The 13933-nt window shown below is 46.6% G+C and overlaps 1 protein-coding gene and 1 long non-coding RNA gene across 2 annotated transcripts in view; one reads left to right on the top strand and one right to left on the bottom strand.

Moving 5' to 3' along the window:
* The window catches only part of LOC144151461 (RYamide receptor-like), a 920756-nt gene that overhangs the window by 663442 nt on the left and 243381 nt on the right, over positions 1–13933 (bottom strand). Inside the window, exon 2 of the mRNA XM_077682514.1 lies at positions 3868–3923. The gene's annotated coding sequence lies outside the window, so the exon portion shown is untranslated. The remainder of the gene's footprint in view (positions 1–3867; positions 3924–13933) is intronic.
* The window catches only part of LOC144151468 (uncharacterized), a 459596-nt gene that overhangs the window by 279430 nt on the left and 166233 nt on the right, over positions 1–13933 (top strand). The gene's annotated exons all lie outside the window — the stretch shown is intronic.

A 13933-nucleotide genomic window follows, 5' to 3' on the forward strand; every position in this document is an offset into this window, starting at 1 on the left:
GCCATGGTGTCATTTTGGAGGCAATCATGACTCTGTAGAAGAACTTTTCATTGCTGTAAATTCATGTTTGCAAGGTTTTTCACAAGCAATATAAAATGTAAACTATGAGGTAATGTTAAGTTACTGTGCGGTCGCCAGATTTATTAAGTGGGTATACAGGTGCTGTTTTTAATCCCCTTTTCCGAAAGAGCGTTTAAAATTAGAATAGCAATTTTTTCAATATTCAAAATTTCGGCGCAAATCAAAAATACGAACATTCGTCGATACCCAGGTCACTATCGGCGGTTAAAACTACCTGTGATAATGCGGTTTTCCGAAAACGTTAGAAAGACCTGCAAATTCTGAAATTGTACGTTAATTGTCGTATTTTCTGTGAGAACAGGGATAGGAGTTGGTCTTAACAAAACTTGTCGCTGAGCTAGTTGGTACATACTTAAACAAAGAAGAAAACATGGAGCAAACTAGACGTGGACGGAGGAGAGAAGAAACGACAGATACAGGCGCCAACTCAGACAGATAGACGCCAACAAGCTTGTTGGCGACTGTATCTGTCGTTTCTTCTCTCCTCCGTCCACGTCTAGTTTGATCCACGTTGTCTTCTTTCTTTAAGTATCAGTTGGGCTTTAAACAAACCAATAATAATAATAATAATAATAATAATAATATTAATATAAAATAATAATAATAATAATAATAATAATAATAATAATAATAATAATAATAATAATAATATAATAATAATGTTTATTTACGTGCCCAGGAGCAGCCAAATGCCTGAGTGCTGGCGCACGGATAGTTACATAGAAACAATATACAAGAAACATGTTGCACACATGTTGCAAGAAACAAACATGCGACAAGACGCACAGAAATTGAGAAATTAAAATGACGTAAATAAAAGAAATAAAACACAGCTGGTGTGAAAGGTGTGTTCAGGTAAAAAAGGAAACAAAATAAAAGAAGACGTCTTTGCGGCTCTGCTTGTTGTAAAGACGGCACAACAAGCACAGCAACAAGGTTTGACAGTAATAAGACAAAAACAACGGCAAGAGTAGAGACAAATGATGAGGGGAACAAATCACAGGAAACAGTTTCAAAAATAGGCAACTATCAGTTGGTTAAAACAGCACCGCAGAGAAACTAAATTCCAGAAATCGAGAAAGAAAAAAAACGACAGAGACATCATAGATGTTTAACATACTGTATTGAATAGTGTAGTACGATAAAGTTTAAAGCAACTTTGATGCCACTCCTGACAATTTTGTTAAAACGTTGAACCTGTTCGTCAACATCATTGACATCAAAAACCCTTGACCATTCAGCGGATGAATAAAAGTGATGCAGCCCAGCATAATCTCCACGCTTTTATTGCGGGAGGGCACAATCGCCAACACCGCCATAGCGTTGCTGGGCAGCGACAGAGACAGAGACAATAAGAGGAGGGTGAAGTTTGTTGGGGTGTACAAGAGATATTTCAGAGGCACACACTTGTACCTTTTTCAAGTTTGAGAAGCAAACATTTAGGACATTACCACAAAAGTTTTCTATGCGGCAGAACTGCTGAATGGAGGTTAACGATTGAAAATCTAATAACATGCTGCATTTCGACGCTGCATAATGGTTTTTTTGCTGAAATGAAAGACTGCTCCAGTGAATACCTTGGGCGTTGAAGTCCTCAAGTATAATTAGCTTATGGTGCTAGTGTGCATTTGAAACATTGTCTATAGACGTGATTTTTCGATTATATTCAGAAGGTATCAGAATGTAAAATATCCTGGGATATACAGAATGCACCGATGAGCAGCGTCTCGCCCCTCGTGAAGCCTACCTCAAGCCAGACCGATTCCTCTAGGGTCTCGAGGTCAGCACGCCGCCCGCATTGCACTTAGCGATCAACGACAAAGAGAACACCACCACTGTTTTGCTTAGGCCCAGTTAACTTTCTGTCGCTTCTAAAAAATTCATAGCCCGGGGGAAAATAGTCGGAAGACGAGATATCATTGCAAATCAAGTTTCACTAATAACAATAGCAGAAAATTTAGAGCACACAACATTTCTAATAATTTCGGAGGACTTAGTACGTAGACCTCGAGTGTTCTGATAGTAGACGCCGAGAGGTCGTTCTTACTTGTCATGCTCAGTAATCACAGCTGTGCACCATGTCAGGGTGGAACTTGCCTTCGAACGGCATGACGAGGCCGTCCTTTGGCCACATAGACGGGTCGCCCAGGCGCCTAAAACACTCCTCCTGAACACTTACGCAAAAAGACGAATACGAGTCGTACTTGGTCTTAAGACGTTTGCACGACAATTGCGTGACTTGCACAGTCGACAAGTGGGCCAACAGGTGACCAGATGTTGTGTTAGCCGACAATTTCGAAAGAAAGATTTCCCAGGAGCTCGCTGTTCGTCGCACCACAACCAACTCTGAAGCTTCTGATGCACCCACGCGAGGAGGGCTCCGCTTTTTCTGTAAGTTCGTCGGCGGGCCATTACTCGCAGTTTCGGACAGTAGGGGCGAAGACAAAGGGCAGTCCCAAGGGGTACCCAAAGCACTCAACGCCGTAGCTGGTTGACTGCTGCAGCGTTCTACGAACACCGAAGCGTTCGTAGAGGACAGGAGGGGCCCGCCTTCACCAGCTGCACCGGCGGCGGCTGCAGTGAACGACGACCTCATGGTGAGGCCAGAGTGCGCTGACGTCACCGGTAGCATGGTAAGGTTAGCAGGCTTCGGGGAAGCAGGCGGGGAAGGCGGCGGACGCGCGAGCTCCCTTCGCAGGAAGCGAACCTCCTCACGCAGGGAAGCGACGTTTGCGGCCTGCTTGGCAAGCCCAGCCACGTTGCCCCGACGCAGAAGCCGGTTCTCCGCGCGCAGCTCGATAACTACATCGCCGAGAAAAGAGATGCAGGCCCAGGCTTCAGACAGGAGATTCTTCAGGGCCGCGTCCTCAGCGCATAGGTCCGCCGAAAGGACGATGCTTGCTCCGACAGGGGACGCCACTCGTTTGGCCGGGACGCTCGCTGGCTGACCGTCTTCACTGGTTAGCTCACCGCGGTCATTAGGCCTAGCTGGTGACGCCGCAGCCACACAGATATTACATACCGACTCCGCACCGGAAATCAAACTCTGCGATTCCTCACCCGGAAGAACAATGCACTTTCCATGCGCACGGCCTTTATACGCAGAACATCGAAAAAACTTCTTACCAAAAAAAACGCGGCAGCAGTGGAGACACTTATCCTTACTGGGCGCCATCATGCCGAATAATAATAATAATAATAATAATAATAATAATAATAATAATATACATTTATTTCCGTCAAATAACGGAGAAGACCACGTGTAAAAAGGTGCATCAAATTCAAGCGACTGGACAAAGCGCAAGCGCAGCCTATCTACCCGCCCTATATGCATCAGCATAGAGAAGACACCCGTCTTTTAGTAGGAACTAGAGTAACAACCAACCTTGTGGAAATGTCGCCCGCCGCGCACGAATTTATTGATTTCCCTATATATCAGGAAAAAAAATTTACTGTCCGCGGAAATTACAACCCAACTGCCGAAATGCCCTTTCAGTAATTTCGACGCTGACATCCCTGCCGCCGAAGAAACGGCGAAAAGCCATGCCTAATATTCTTCTTCAATTCCATTGAAAAGAGATCTGTGTGCCTATCTGTCCGGCGTAGGACAAATTTCGTACCATTTGATCGTATATTGTTTTCCACAACCTGCAACCCTACAGCGATATGTAAAGGACAAGTATAGATAATTTAGACGCCGTACAGCAAGCACTGGCAAAAAGCCATGAAAGGGGTAAAAAAGCAGTGAACTCTAAAGAGAGAAAATAAAACAGTAGGTTGCCATACCTTTTTGCTCGCGGCAAGATTGGAAACCCGTGGAAGGCCTGTGCTGTCCTTGACACCTGCAGAGAAGAAATAGGCAAAAATAGTTACTTCCCGTTTGGCGCATCCTCAGGTGAAAAGAGCAAAATATCCAGGAAAATGAAATTATAAAAAAAATCAGGCGAGTTCTATAGAACTGCTGTACGGTATTTACCATGCACGCGCCAGTTTGTGTTGGATATGTGAACTGATTGGAATAGAAGTTAAAAGCTGCACAGCTTCAGAACAACTATTAATATTACGCGAACGTCGATCGATGCGTATGTCAACGTCCCACCAAAGGCAGGGTACGCACACGCGCAACGGCGCGTCTCCAGTGCAATCGACGTTTGCTATGCTTTAGAGCAACATGCACCCTGCTATTCCTATCTGCAACTGCAGAGTCGCAGAACTCCAGAGTGAGGAAAATAATGCGGGCTACAAGTACTTGCCGCATGCTTTCCTGTTTTTTTTAATAGCGACGGACACTCCTCCTAAAGAAAAATTTACACCATCTTCCCGCGAGGGGTACCATGGGTAGATGCGACGCATCGTGGGGTTTCCGTTGCGTTTCCGTTATCTTGTTTCCATTTAGCGTGTCAATTTGTTGTTGTTTCCATTATATTACGTACGGTTGCGCTGACCGTCGCGATAGCAGGCCTGTTGGTCTCCATTCAAATCATCGGTGGTCATCGGATGTCATCGGAGCGGCGGAACAACTGAGCGGAGCGGCGCAGTTACCGCGTTTATATGTACCGCGCGTTAACGGTGAGGGGAATGAGGGAGAGCAGCGCATGAGCACGTGTTAGATGTTTAACCGAGCGCTAACGCGCGCTGACGCACAGCTGGCACGGCGACGGGAGCGAGCGCTAACACGCAGATGGCGCTGCGGTGAGAGCGGCGTTAGCGCGCAGCTGGCGCGGCGAGGAGAATGGGGGAGGGATGCGGACTACGGAAGACGGAAGACGCCGATGGGACAAGGCGAGTTAAAGAGATGCGTCGCATCTAAAACAAACACGCAGCAGAGGAGGAGGAAAAACTTTATTGTGGGCCTGGTGATGTGAGAGGGGTTCCTCAGGCCAGGAGACCATGGGACGACCGTGCTGTCTCAGTCCTGGACACCAGGAGTGCAGCAGATATGCACGTGCTTTGTTTAGCAGCGGTTTACCGCAAAGGAAGCCATGCGCGCACTTACGAAGGCTGTCCCTTTCACGACTGGCCCACGCAGCCGCCGCCTGCAACAGCTCAGTCGGCTGCGTGATAGCGCTCGCTGGGTCGGGATAGCGCTGGTCGTTTGGTGGGGCTCATTTTAATAAGTCGAAGGCGGAGCCATGTCAAACGGCCTTACAAGTAAGTTTTTATGCACCACTACCCGTTACAAGGGGTAAGCCAATAACCAACCCTCATCACTCATCATCATCAAATTCGCCAGCTTCGCTTCGCCGGCGGTGAGTCCTGCGACTAAAAGCATAAAACGTAAGTGCGTGCCTTACCCATGAGTTCGGATCCCGTACTGAGTGCTATACAGACATTAATGTAAACAAATTCATCATTGGAAGATTCACAGGTGGATCATAGGAGCACATGAGCATCTCATTCCTCTCCCTCACGAAGTTAGGGCTAGGACCAATGACCATCCCTTGCTGCGGCTTTAGAAGCCAGCCACACGGTGCAGCTCCAATGCCTCTGCCCGCCGCGCCAACCAGCTTTCCCGCCAGACCGTCTCAAAGGTCACGTTTTTTTACTTAAGCGGCCGCATTGGCTGCTTGTGACTTTTTCTGTTGTTCTCCAGTACGGCATTTCTTCGCAGCCATTCCCGTTCCATCTTGTTTGGCCGTCTACTCGGCCCTGCACTCGCTTACTATTCCATTTTACAGCCTATTCAAGCTATGATGGGACGAATCGAGACGTCGTGAGCGGGTGCGTCGAGGCGGGGGGTAGGGGGGTGGAGGCAGACCGCCAGCCACGGCTTCAACGCGACTTCGGCAGTGGTACGAACTCCATGCCATGACAGCTGTAGACAGGACAGGTAGCTCCATCTAGAACTCGTTACCGCTCACCTGAATTAAACTCTTAAGAAAACAGAGTTACATCTGTGGGAAGGCAGCTGATGATAAAGGCGAAAATTGTGGTATTATGAATCTTAAGCCGCCGTGATGGTAAGCACAAACTTGTCTATGCGGGGAGAACTTGCCTTACTGCACGCTTTGAAACCACCGCCATACGCGCGAGACTATGGTGTACGGCGCGCCACTCGCAAATGGGCAGTTTATGCACGTGGCCTGGCGTCAACAGTCTGGCTGCCAAGTTCCATCACCGCGCCGGTGCTTCTGTAAAAAAAACAAAAAAGGTCTCCGTTCTCAGCTTTATCGCGCGTGCAGAGATTAAATTGATTTAATATACCTTACACGACACGGACGGCGTTCAAACTTGCTTTGAGACATCTCCACATACAGGAAGCCATTTACACAGTTATTTCATTTCGGAAATTTATGTCAACACTTCTTTACCGGGCAGCGTCAGTACCACTCCCTCGTCCGAGTATCCGACAGCCAGCGCGAACTCTGCCGTGAAATGGGTTGCGTGCACCCACTCGTCTGGGATCGCGCCTCGAAACGCGAGCGCTTACGGGTACAGGAGAAGCCAATATCAAGCGAGGACCAATGGGCACTGTTTTCTTGAAAAGTCTAACGGCATGCAGCGTCATGAACGTTGACACACGTTTCACGTACGCAACCGAACGGCCTAGCAATTAGCCACATTTTTTTGTATTTTGGCGCATTTCTACTCATATAAACCAGGAGCCTTTTTCGCATTCGGGGTGCTTCCTCTGTGTGCGAAGCTCCGTCAGTTATCGTGCAAAGTATTTCAAGAAGAGCATCATGAGCTTGGGTCAGGCGGCTTCAGCAGGGCCATTCTGCGCGGCAGTCCTATCGTTTCGGCTTTTTTGACGAAAGCGCCAGCGATGAAGGCTTCAACTTCTGCTACCGCAACAACAAACCGTCCCGTACTACGGTATGAACGGGCTCACTGAAAGTAGTGTAGTAAACAAAATTATTCATAAAAGCATGCCGTTGCACTCACAGCCCGTGTTCACACACCCAACGGCTAACAATTGAAGTCAATGGGCTGAAAAACAATGCTATAAAAGAAGCGGCAGTCCGACCAAGTGCGCTTCTCGGGGCATTTAAGTGTACTTACGTGCTTTGAAGGGGCAACGCCTGGCGACACTTATCGACGACTTTTTTACTGTTACATCGTATTCGAGCCTCTTCGCGCTCCGTTCTTCGCCGTCCGGCGAGAGTTACTTCGAGAGGATTCTTTAGTGCTACGCTGCCCTGGCATATCTGTCTTCGCTTTTGTTTCTCCGCCCTTTGCCGCTAAATACTACAACAGGCAGTCTGGTGACAGACGCCACAGCTCCTACGGAATGAGAGCACATCGAAGAGCTCTGGCATGAGAGTACTGCGCCGTTGGGGAGGGGTACCTGTTCTACTCACGTGCCATGCCATTCACTTGTCAGGTGGCATGCACTGGTCAAACTTTTGTTCGGGGGCTGGTCAAGTGCGCAGGTAGCTCAGCGGCAACGCACTGGGTTCTTACCGTGGCCACCCGAGTTCAACTTTCATACGAACTCAAATGTGTTTTTGTTTACTTTTTGCAGCAGCGGCAATTTGCTGTGCGGGACCACAATTACAACAAGTACGACGGTTTTGCACGATGTAACACTGAAGGCCGTAAAAGGGCGATTGAAATCAGCGCTAGCCTGTGCGGGGACATCGGAGAAAACTAAAAAAAAAATCAGAACACACAAGAGCAAATGTGGCGCGCTATAGGCTGCCCGAGCGTGGGAAGGTTGCCATCTATAAACCCGACCGAGGTCGCTTGTAAAACAACACCGTGATGGACGACGCGCGAACCGCAGAAGGCTCTTTGCGTGTGTGTGGGTGCCGCTTGTCGCCATGATATTGCGCTGAGGTACATTCGCGCTCACTATGACCTACACCGCTCATTAGTATTCAGACGATTATATCGTCAAAACAATGACTATGGGCATATACGTTAGGATAAGGCTTGATTCATTAGGACGTTGTTCTCCTAATGCGCACTCGGTCTTTAACCCCGGGATCCAGACAAAGGTTTTACAAAGCGGTGAATACTAATGAGCGGTGTAGGTCATAGTGAGCGCGACTGTACTTAGCTGTCGACGTTCCCCTGGTAACATCAGCTTTTGCAACGGCTTTCGACACATATAAAGGTGGTAGCACCTAGGCGAATACACCTGCGCTTATCTAAATTGTATTGAGCGGGGCTCAAGGGCGTCACCACAATCCCCTTAAATGCTTCTAGAATGGGTTATAACAGATTGAAGTCCTTGGGGCGGCCACAAAATACCCGAACCAAATATTACTGATTTACGCACATAGGGCAACTTAAAAACTCACAAAACATTTTATCTCCTTCCATCGTAATTCAATGTCTAGGCATTCCTGTTGGGCGCTTCTGCGACGTCACACAATCACTGTAGTCGCTAATGGCCGGCTTCATTCCAGTTGCTGCAATAAAAGCGCTCAATAGCCCCTGTAATAAAATAGCAAAAAAAGAATAGCAGGCAAAAAGAGAGCATATCTGCTACGGTGAGGAAATTATGGAGTCCCGTTTTGTGCTGAGGACAACTGAAGCTTGAAGCTTTCCCCGTGCTCCCGGCGACGAAGGAAAAATAGGAGAGAGAGAGAGAGAGAGAGAGAGAATAACCTTTATTTCGTTCCAGCATGCGGGATTCCCACCGGCCGCGCAGGGCGCGGGGTTCACCCTATCTAGCATCAGCACCGCTGCAGAGCTCCTTTCCCGTAAGGGCACCATCGGGCACGTTTTCTTTCGTGCGCAAGCAAGACCAAAAAAGACAAAAAAATAGTTTCGTGCATGTTTTTCGACTCACGTTAGTTGGCGAGTACACCTGCGTACACCTGAAATATAAGTAGCTGGACTGTATTGCATATACAATTAAGAGTAATATGAGGCACGTTTTTCGCGGTTACGGTCTGCATCCTGCATTATGCCGAAATACCTGCAGATATAATGACGTACAGGCGAAGTTGATTTGTAAAAACGGCATTTGTTGAAACAGCATTTGCTAGAGTCGGGAATCAATACGGTGAGCACTCGTAAGCTTACAGTTTCAAAACTTATTTCTAAAATACGATCCAGATGCAATCTTTGATATGCAAATGAGTCAGCCCTTTCACCGGGAATTTTTTGTATTCTTCGTCGAAGGGAAGGCATAGCGAACATGATGAAGAGTTTTGTGTTCGATGTCTGTGGGCATGGTACGAGTAAAAAATTGGAAGACATCCTGTTGACACTACCGTCACGTCTAGTACGGATAAGATTCTTTTGACAGCCTACGCCGCGTTCCCTATCCGTTCGACTTCCATCACTTGCTGACTCGTATGACGTGGAATGGCGCAAGGCACTCTGTATACGGTTGTAAGGTGACCGCGAAAAAGAGGTTCTGTAGATATTTCTTGGGATGCAATTTTTTATTCATAGCCGTCAAATATATACAGGTGTATTTATTGCTTGTAGCTGATCTGGAGTTGCATACTTGCTTATGTGCTGAGGTGAAATAATTCTGGGTCAAGATATGGACGTATACCGGAAAAGGGGAGTTTTCTCACAGCTTACCCAGGCCGTGCATAACCCTCTACCGTGAGGAGGATAACGGTCGGCAGTTGATTACCTGGATTAGCCGATGAGAACATATAGAAAGATACCATGTATTCAGCATTGGCAGAGCGCTTTGGGCATTGGGAATTACCAATAACAGGCCACGGCCAGCTGATTCAGATGCGGGTACTTGCTAGCTGCGCGATGCCAAAAGTTTTCATCCCTACCTGCTTCCTAACTATGAGAAAAGACTGACATTTTAACTTTGCAACTCCTCCATTTTTCCGCAGGTATCAACAAACCAACACGCCCAAACCTGTTCCCTTCTGATTAACAAACTTCGCCTTTCGAACTTCGTCGCGAAGTTCTGCCCTTGCGTTTGCCTACCTGATTTGCAACCAAACGTGAACTGTGACTTGAAAAACCCAGGGTGTCCGGCCGAAATAGTTTTATTATATTGACATTGATTTGCCGAGAAATAAAACATACGAAATATTTACCTTTTGGTGTACAGGATAAGAGCTCGGAGAAAATGCGCCACAAGTTTCATTGTCCGCAACAAGCTTCAGTTTCGCAGATCTCCCTTCTAAGTTGGCATAATGCTGACTTAGTTACTTTTGAGATCGCTAGTATACTAAAATACTACCACTACCATTACAATACCATACCATACAATACTACTACCAATCCATACCACTACTACTACTATTACTACTACTACTACTAGTAGTACCAGTACTAGTGCTAGTACTATTATTATTATTATTATTATTATTATTATTATTATTATTATTATTATTATTATTATTATTAGTATTATTATTAGTAGTAGTAGTAGTAGTAGTAGTAGTAGTAGTACACACTAAACTTTTTTACACCCTTAGCGCCTTAAAAAGGCGTAATATAGGTGTAATAAGCGTGTGGGGAGGTCGTTACGCCCTTTTTCCTAGGTTCCAACACCCTAATTCGTAGCTTCAAACCTATTTCATGTGGAAAAAAGTGCGATGATCGACTCCAACATCCTCAGTGTTTTCTGTAGGGTGTGGAAAAGATGTCACAAGGGTGTTTGTTATTTGATTAGAGCGATTACTATTAAGGCCATAAATCTAGTTTTAAACACTCCCACCTCCCCGATTGTGGAAGGTGTTTAGCCCACCGCCATTGCTTCTCCTTAAGAGGCAGTACCGGTCACCTTCTTATTCGGATAAAATTATTGTTATGACATTAACAGTTGTTACACAATAATTATCCCGCACATAAATCAGTGGTAGTCCCTGAAAATTTTATTCTTGTTTGCACTGATGCAACTTGATTGATTGTGGGGTTTAACGCGCCGACGCAACGCAGGCGATGAGGCGCGCCGTAGTGGAGGGCTCCGGATTAATTTTGACCACCTGGGGATCTTCACCGTGCGCCGAAATCTCGTACACACGGGCATTTTTCCTTTTTGCCTCCATCAGAAAAGCGGCCTCCGCGGCCTGGAATCGGACCCGCGACCTCGTGCTCAGCAGCGCAACGCCTTAGCCACTGAGCCACCGCGGCGGGTCACTGATGCAACTTAAGAATTGTGTCGTGAGCAAAGCAAAATGATAACACGATTACTGTATACATGGTTTTATTCTATCAAAAGAATGAATTATGTTTGATAGGTATAGAAAAAAACGCCCTGAATGCACACAATAAACACTTTGCATCCTCTAATCCTCTGCGAAATCCGGGAAAAGTGTTGCAAGGTGGTTACACCTTTTTTGTTGTTATCCGAACACCTTTCAGCAGATTCTCAGAGTACACCCTCATGCTCTAGAATGTGTTGTAAAGGTGTGGTTCGGGTTGTGGGAGGTGGTTACAGCTTTTGGGTTTGTTTTCCAACACCCTTATTTTAGTTGTTTGTGTAACTGAACCCATTCTGTGCAACGAAAAGGGTGGTGGCCGACTGAACACCCTCGATTTTTTGTTGGGTATTAAAATGGTGTGGAATTGGTGCCACTTTGTAAATAAACAATGTCAATTCGTTTCAAACACGATGAGGTACTAAACGTACCCCCACTCGTTAAAATGTTCGAGTACACCCCCGTAGCCCCTCATTTAGAAGTAGTATGACTGCCTACATATGTGGATAAAAATAATTTTATGCTCTTAACAGTTGCTACGAGATAATTATACAACGCACCAATCAGTTTTAGTCATTTGAAAATTCTTTTCTTGTTAGCACTGATACGACTAAAAATTGCCGTAAATAAGTAGAACGATAATACGATGATTGCACATTGATAATAAAATGGAATTTTTTTAAAGGAATTTGAAAATGAGTACCCCGAATACACACACTAAACATTTGGCATTCTAGTCCTTCCCAAAGGCTGGAAAAACTGTTGCAGGTAGTCACACCTGTTGTCTTTCTTCTGCGAAGCAGTATATATCTACCCCCTCCCCCACCCCAGTTTTACTTCCGGTGAAGGCGCTTTACTCGGCGCCGCTCCCGGGCTCCTCCTCGCCATCGCCACCCCCTCTTTAACAACACTTATTTCCCTCGCTACCAGCAATGCCTCTTTCGAAAGTTGCGAAATGGGCTGACAGCAGCGGTTACACCATTATCAGTAACGACGAATTACGATTCTTGTGAAGCGCTTCTGAATCCTTTCCAGTCTAAGGGACGACGAAGGGCTTAAACAATTCCAAATTTCACTATCAAAGTCGAGCTTAGGTAAAAGTAGGCTCCGTTAGTGTGAGACAAAACACGATCACTCAGTGAATTCACTGGTCGCCCGGGAAATCACGCCAAGCGTACGGAGACAGGAGCTGGTCAGGTAGTTTACAAGCGAGTTGAAACGCAGTTTTCAATGCAGCATTATACGCAAATCGCGCGCTACTACAGCGCGTTTTACGGGTTCACGGTGCGGTGTGTAAGTAAAAATGAGCGGGGAAGTCTTGCAAGTACATTATATTATGATAGTTTTGGAGAGACTCAATTAAAAATGTTGTTGTCGCACCACGCCGAAATTGCATTTATGTCGTTTCACGCTATCGTCAGGCGAAGAAACCGCGCGATAGAACTTCATATCTTCGGCGTACTAAGAAAGCGAAGAGTGCCTAATAAGGGGATGGATGTCGATAACAAAAATTAACGTTAAAGTGCGGAAGGTCGAGCGTCGAGCATTGAGGTGCCCCTGAAATCATCGGGAAACGCCGGGATGTAGCGCCTACAAAACAAACGCAATTTATTTATTTATTTATTTATTTATTTATTTATTTATTTATTTATTTATTTATTTATTTATTTATTTATTTATTTATTACTCATCAAATTAAGAGCAGTTGCCGTGCACTTTACGTGCAAAACAATGTGGCCGTACATGTGACCTGGGTTCCCCGACACGCGGGCGGCTTCGGAAATGAGACCGCTCACGCTTTGGCGAGCGCGCTTCTCCACTCCCGCTCGCCGTCGCTGGAACACGGGTTCACTACCGCCCGTCCACTCCAGGACCCCGACGACCAGCGTGACTTCCTGAAGCAACGCGGACGGCAAGTGCTCCTCGCATCGGTGCCTCTTGACCCCCATCCATTGCCGAGCGGACTGCCGCGTGCTGCCGAGGTTTTCGTTTATAAGGCGCGAGCTGGAGCGGCACTCACCGATGACGTCATTGCTAAATGGCGAGCGTACATCCCTCGTCGTGGACGCCAGCAACCTGAAGACGCTGAGCCCTCCCATCCCGACGTCACCTGTCGAACATGCGACCTGGGGGTCCGCCCCACTATGCAGCATCTTGTATGGGAGTGTCCCGGACTTGAGGCTATTCGCGCGCGCCATCGCCACCAAGTTCCGACGTACCAGTACTGGATCTCGCCACCACAGCACACGCACGCAGCCCGAGTGCTGCGTTCCCTCTGGGACTTCGCACGCGAGGCTGACATTCTGAGCCGGACTTAATTTTACTCCCTCCTTTTCCGCCCTACCATTCCTATAGGCCTCTGAGCCAGCCCTTTCCCTAATAAAGTTACATGTATTTATTTATTTATTTATTTATTTATTTATTTATTTATTTATTTACATACCTTTAGGGCCCAGGGGCATTACAGAGGGGAGTGGGGGATAACAAAATTATTTGAAGAATATACAGCAAGTAATAATATGAAAACAACGGCTCTTTACACAAACCGTACAGACACTGCGATAGTTACATCAACAGCTCCCTACTTAACCCTTTAGCCGCCAACCCCGAGCTGTACTCGTCACCCAAGTTTGTACCAATATCGCCAACGACGAGTCACGCTCGTCCGGCACGATTTTCCGCTCCTTCTGCCACCAAAGACGTATCACCGTCGTCAATTGCTTCGCTTGCCATTTTCAACCCCAGATGGCGGTAGTTGTCTATGGAAAACTGAA

This window comes from Haemaphysalis longicornis, unplaced genomic scaffold, assembly GCF_048455015.1.
Source record: "Haemaphysalis longicornis isolate Haplotype H1 unplaced genomic scaffold, Haemaphysalis longicornis Haplotype H1 scaffold_1, whole genome shotgun sequence".
Lineage (NCBI taxonomy): Eukaryota > Metazoa > Arthropoda > Arachnida > Ixodida > Ixodidae > Haemaphysalis > Haemaphysalis longicornis.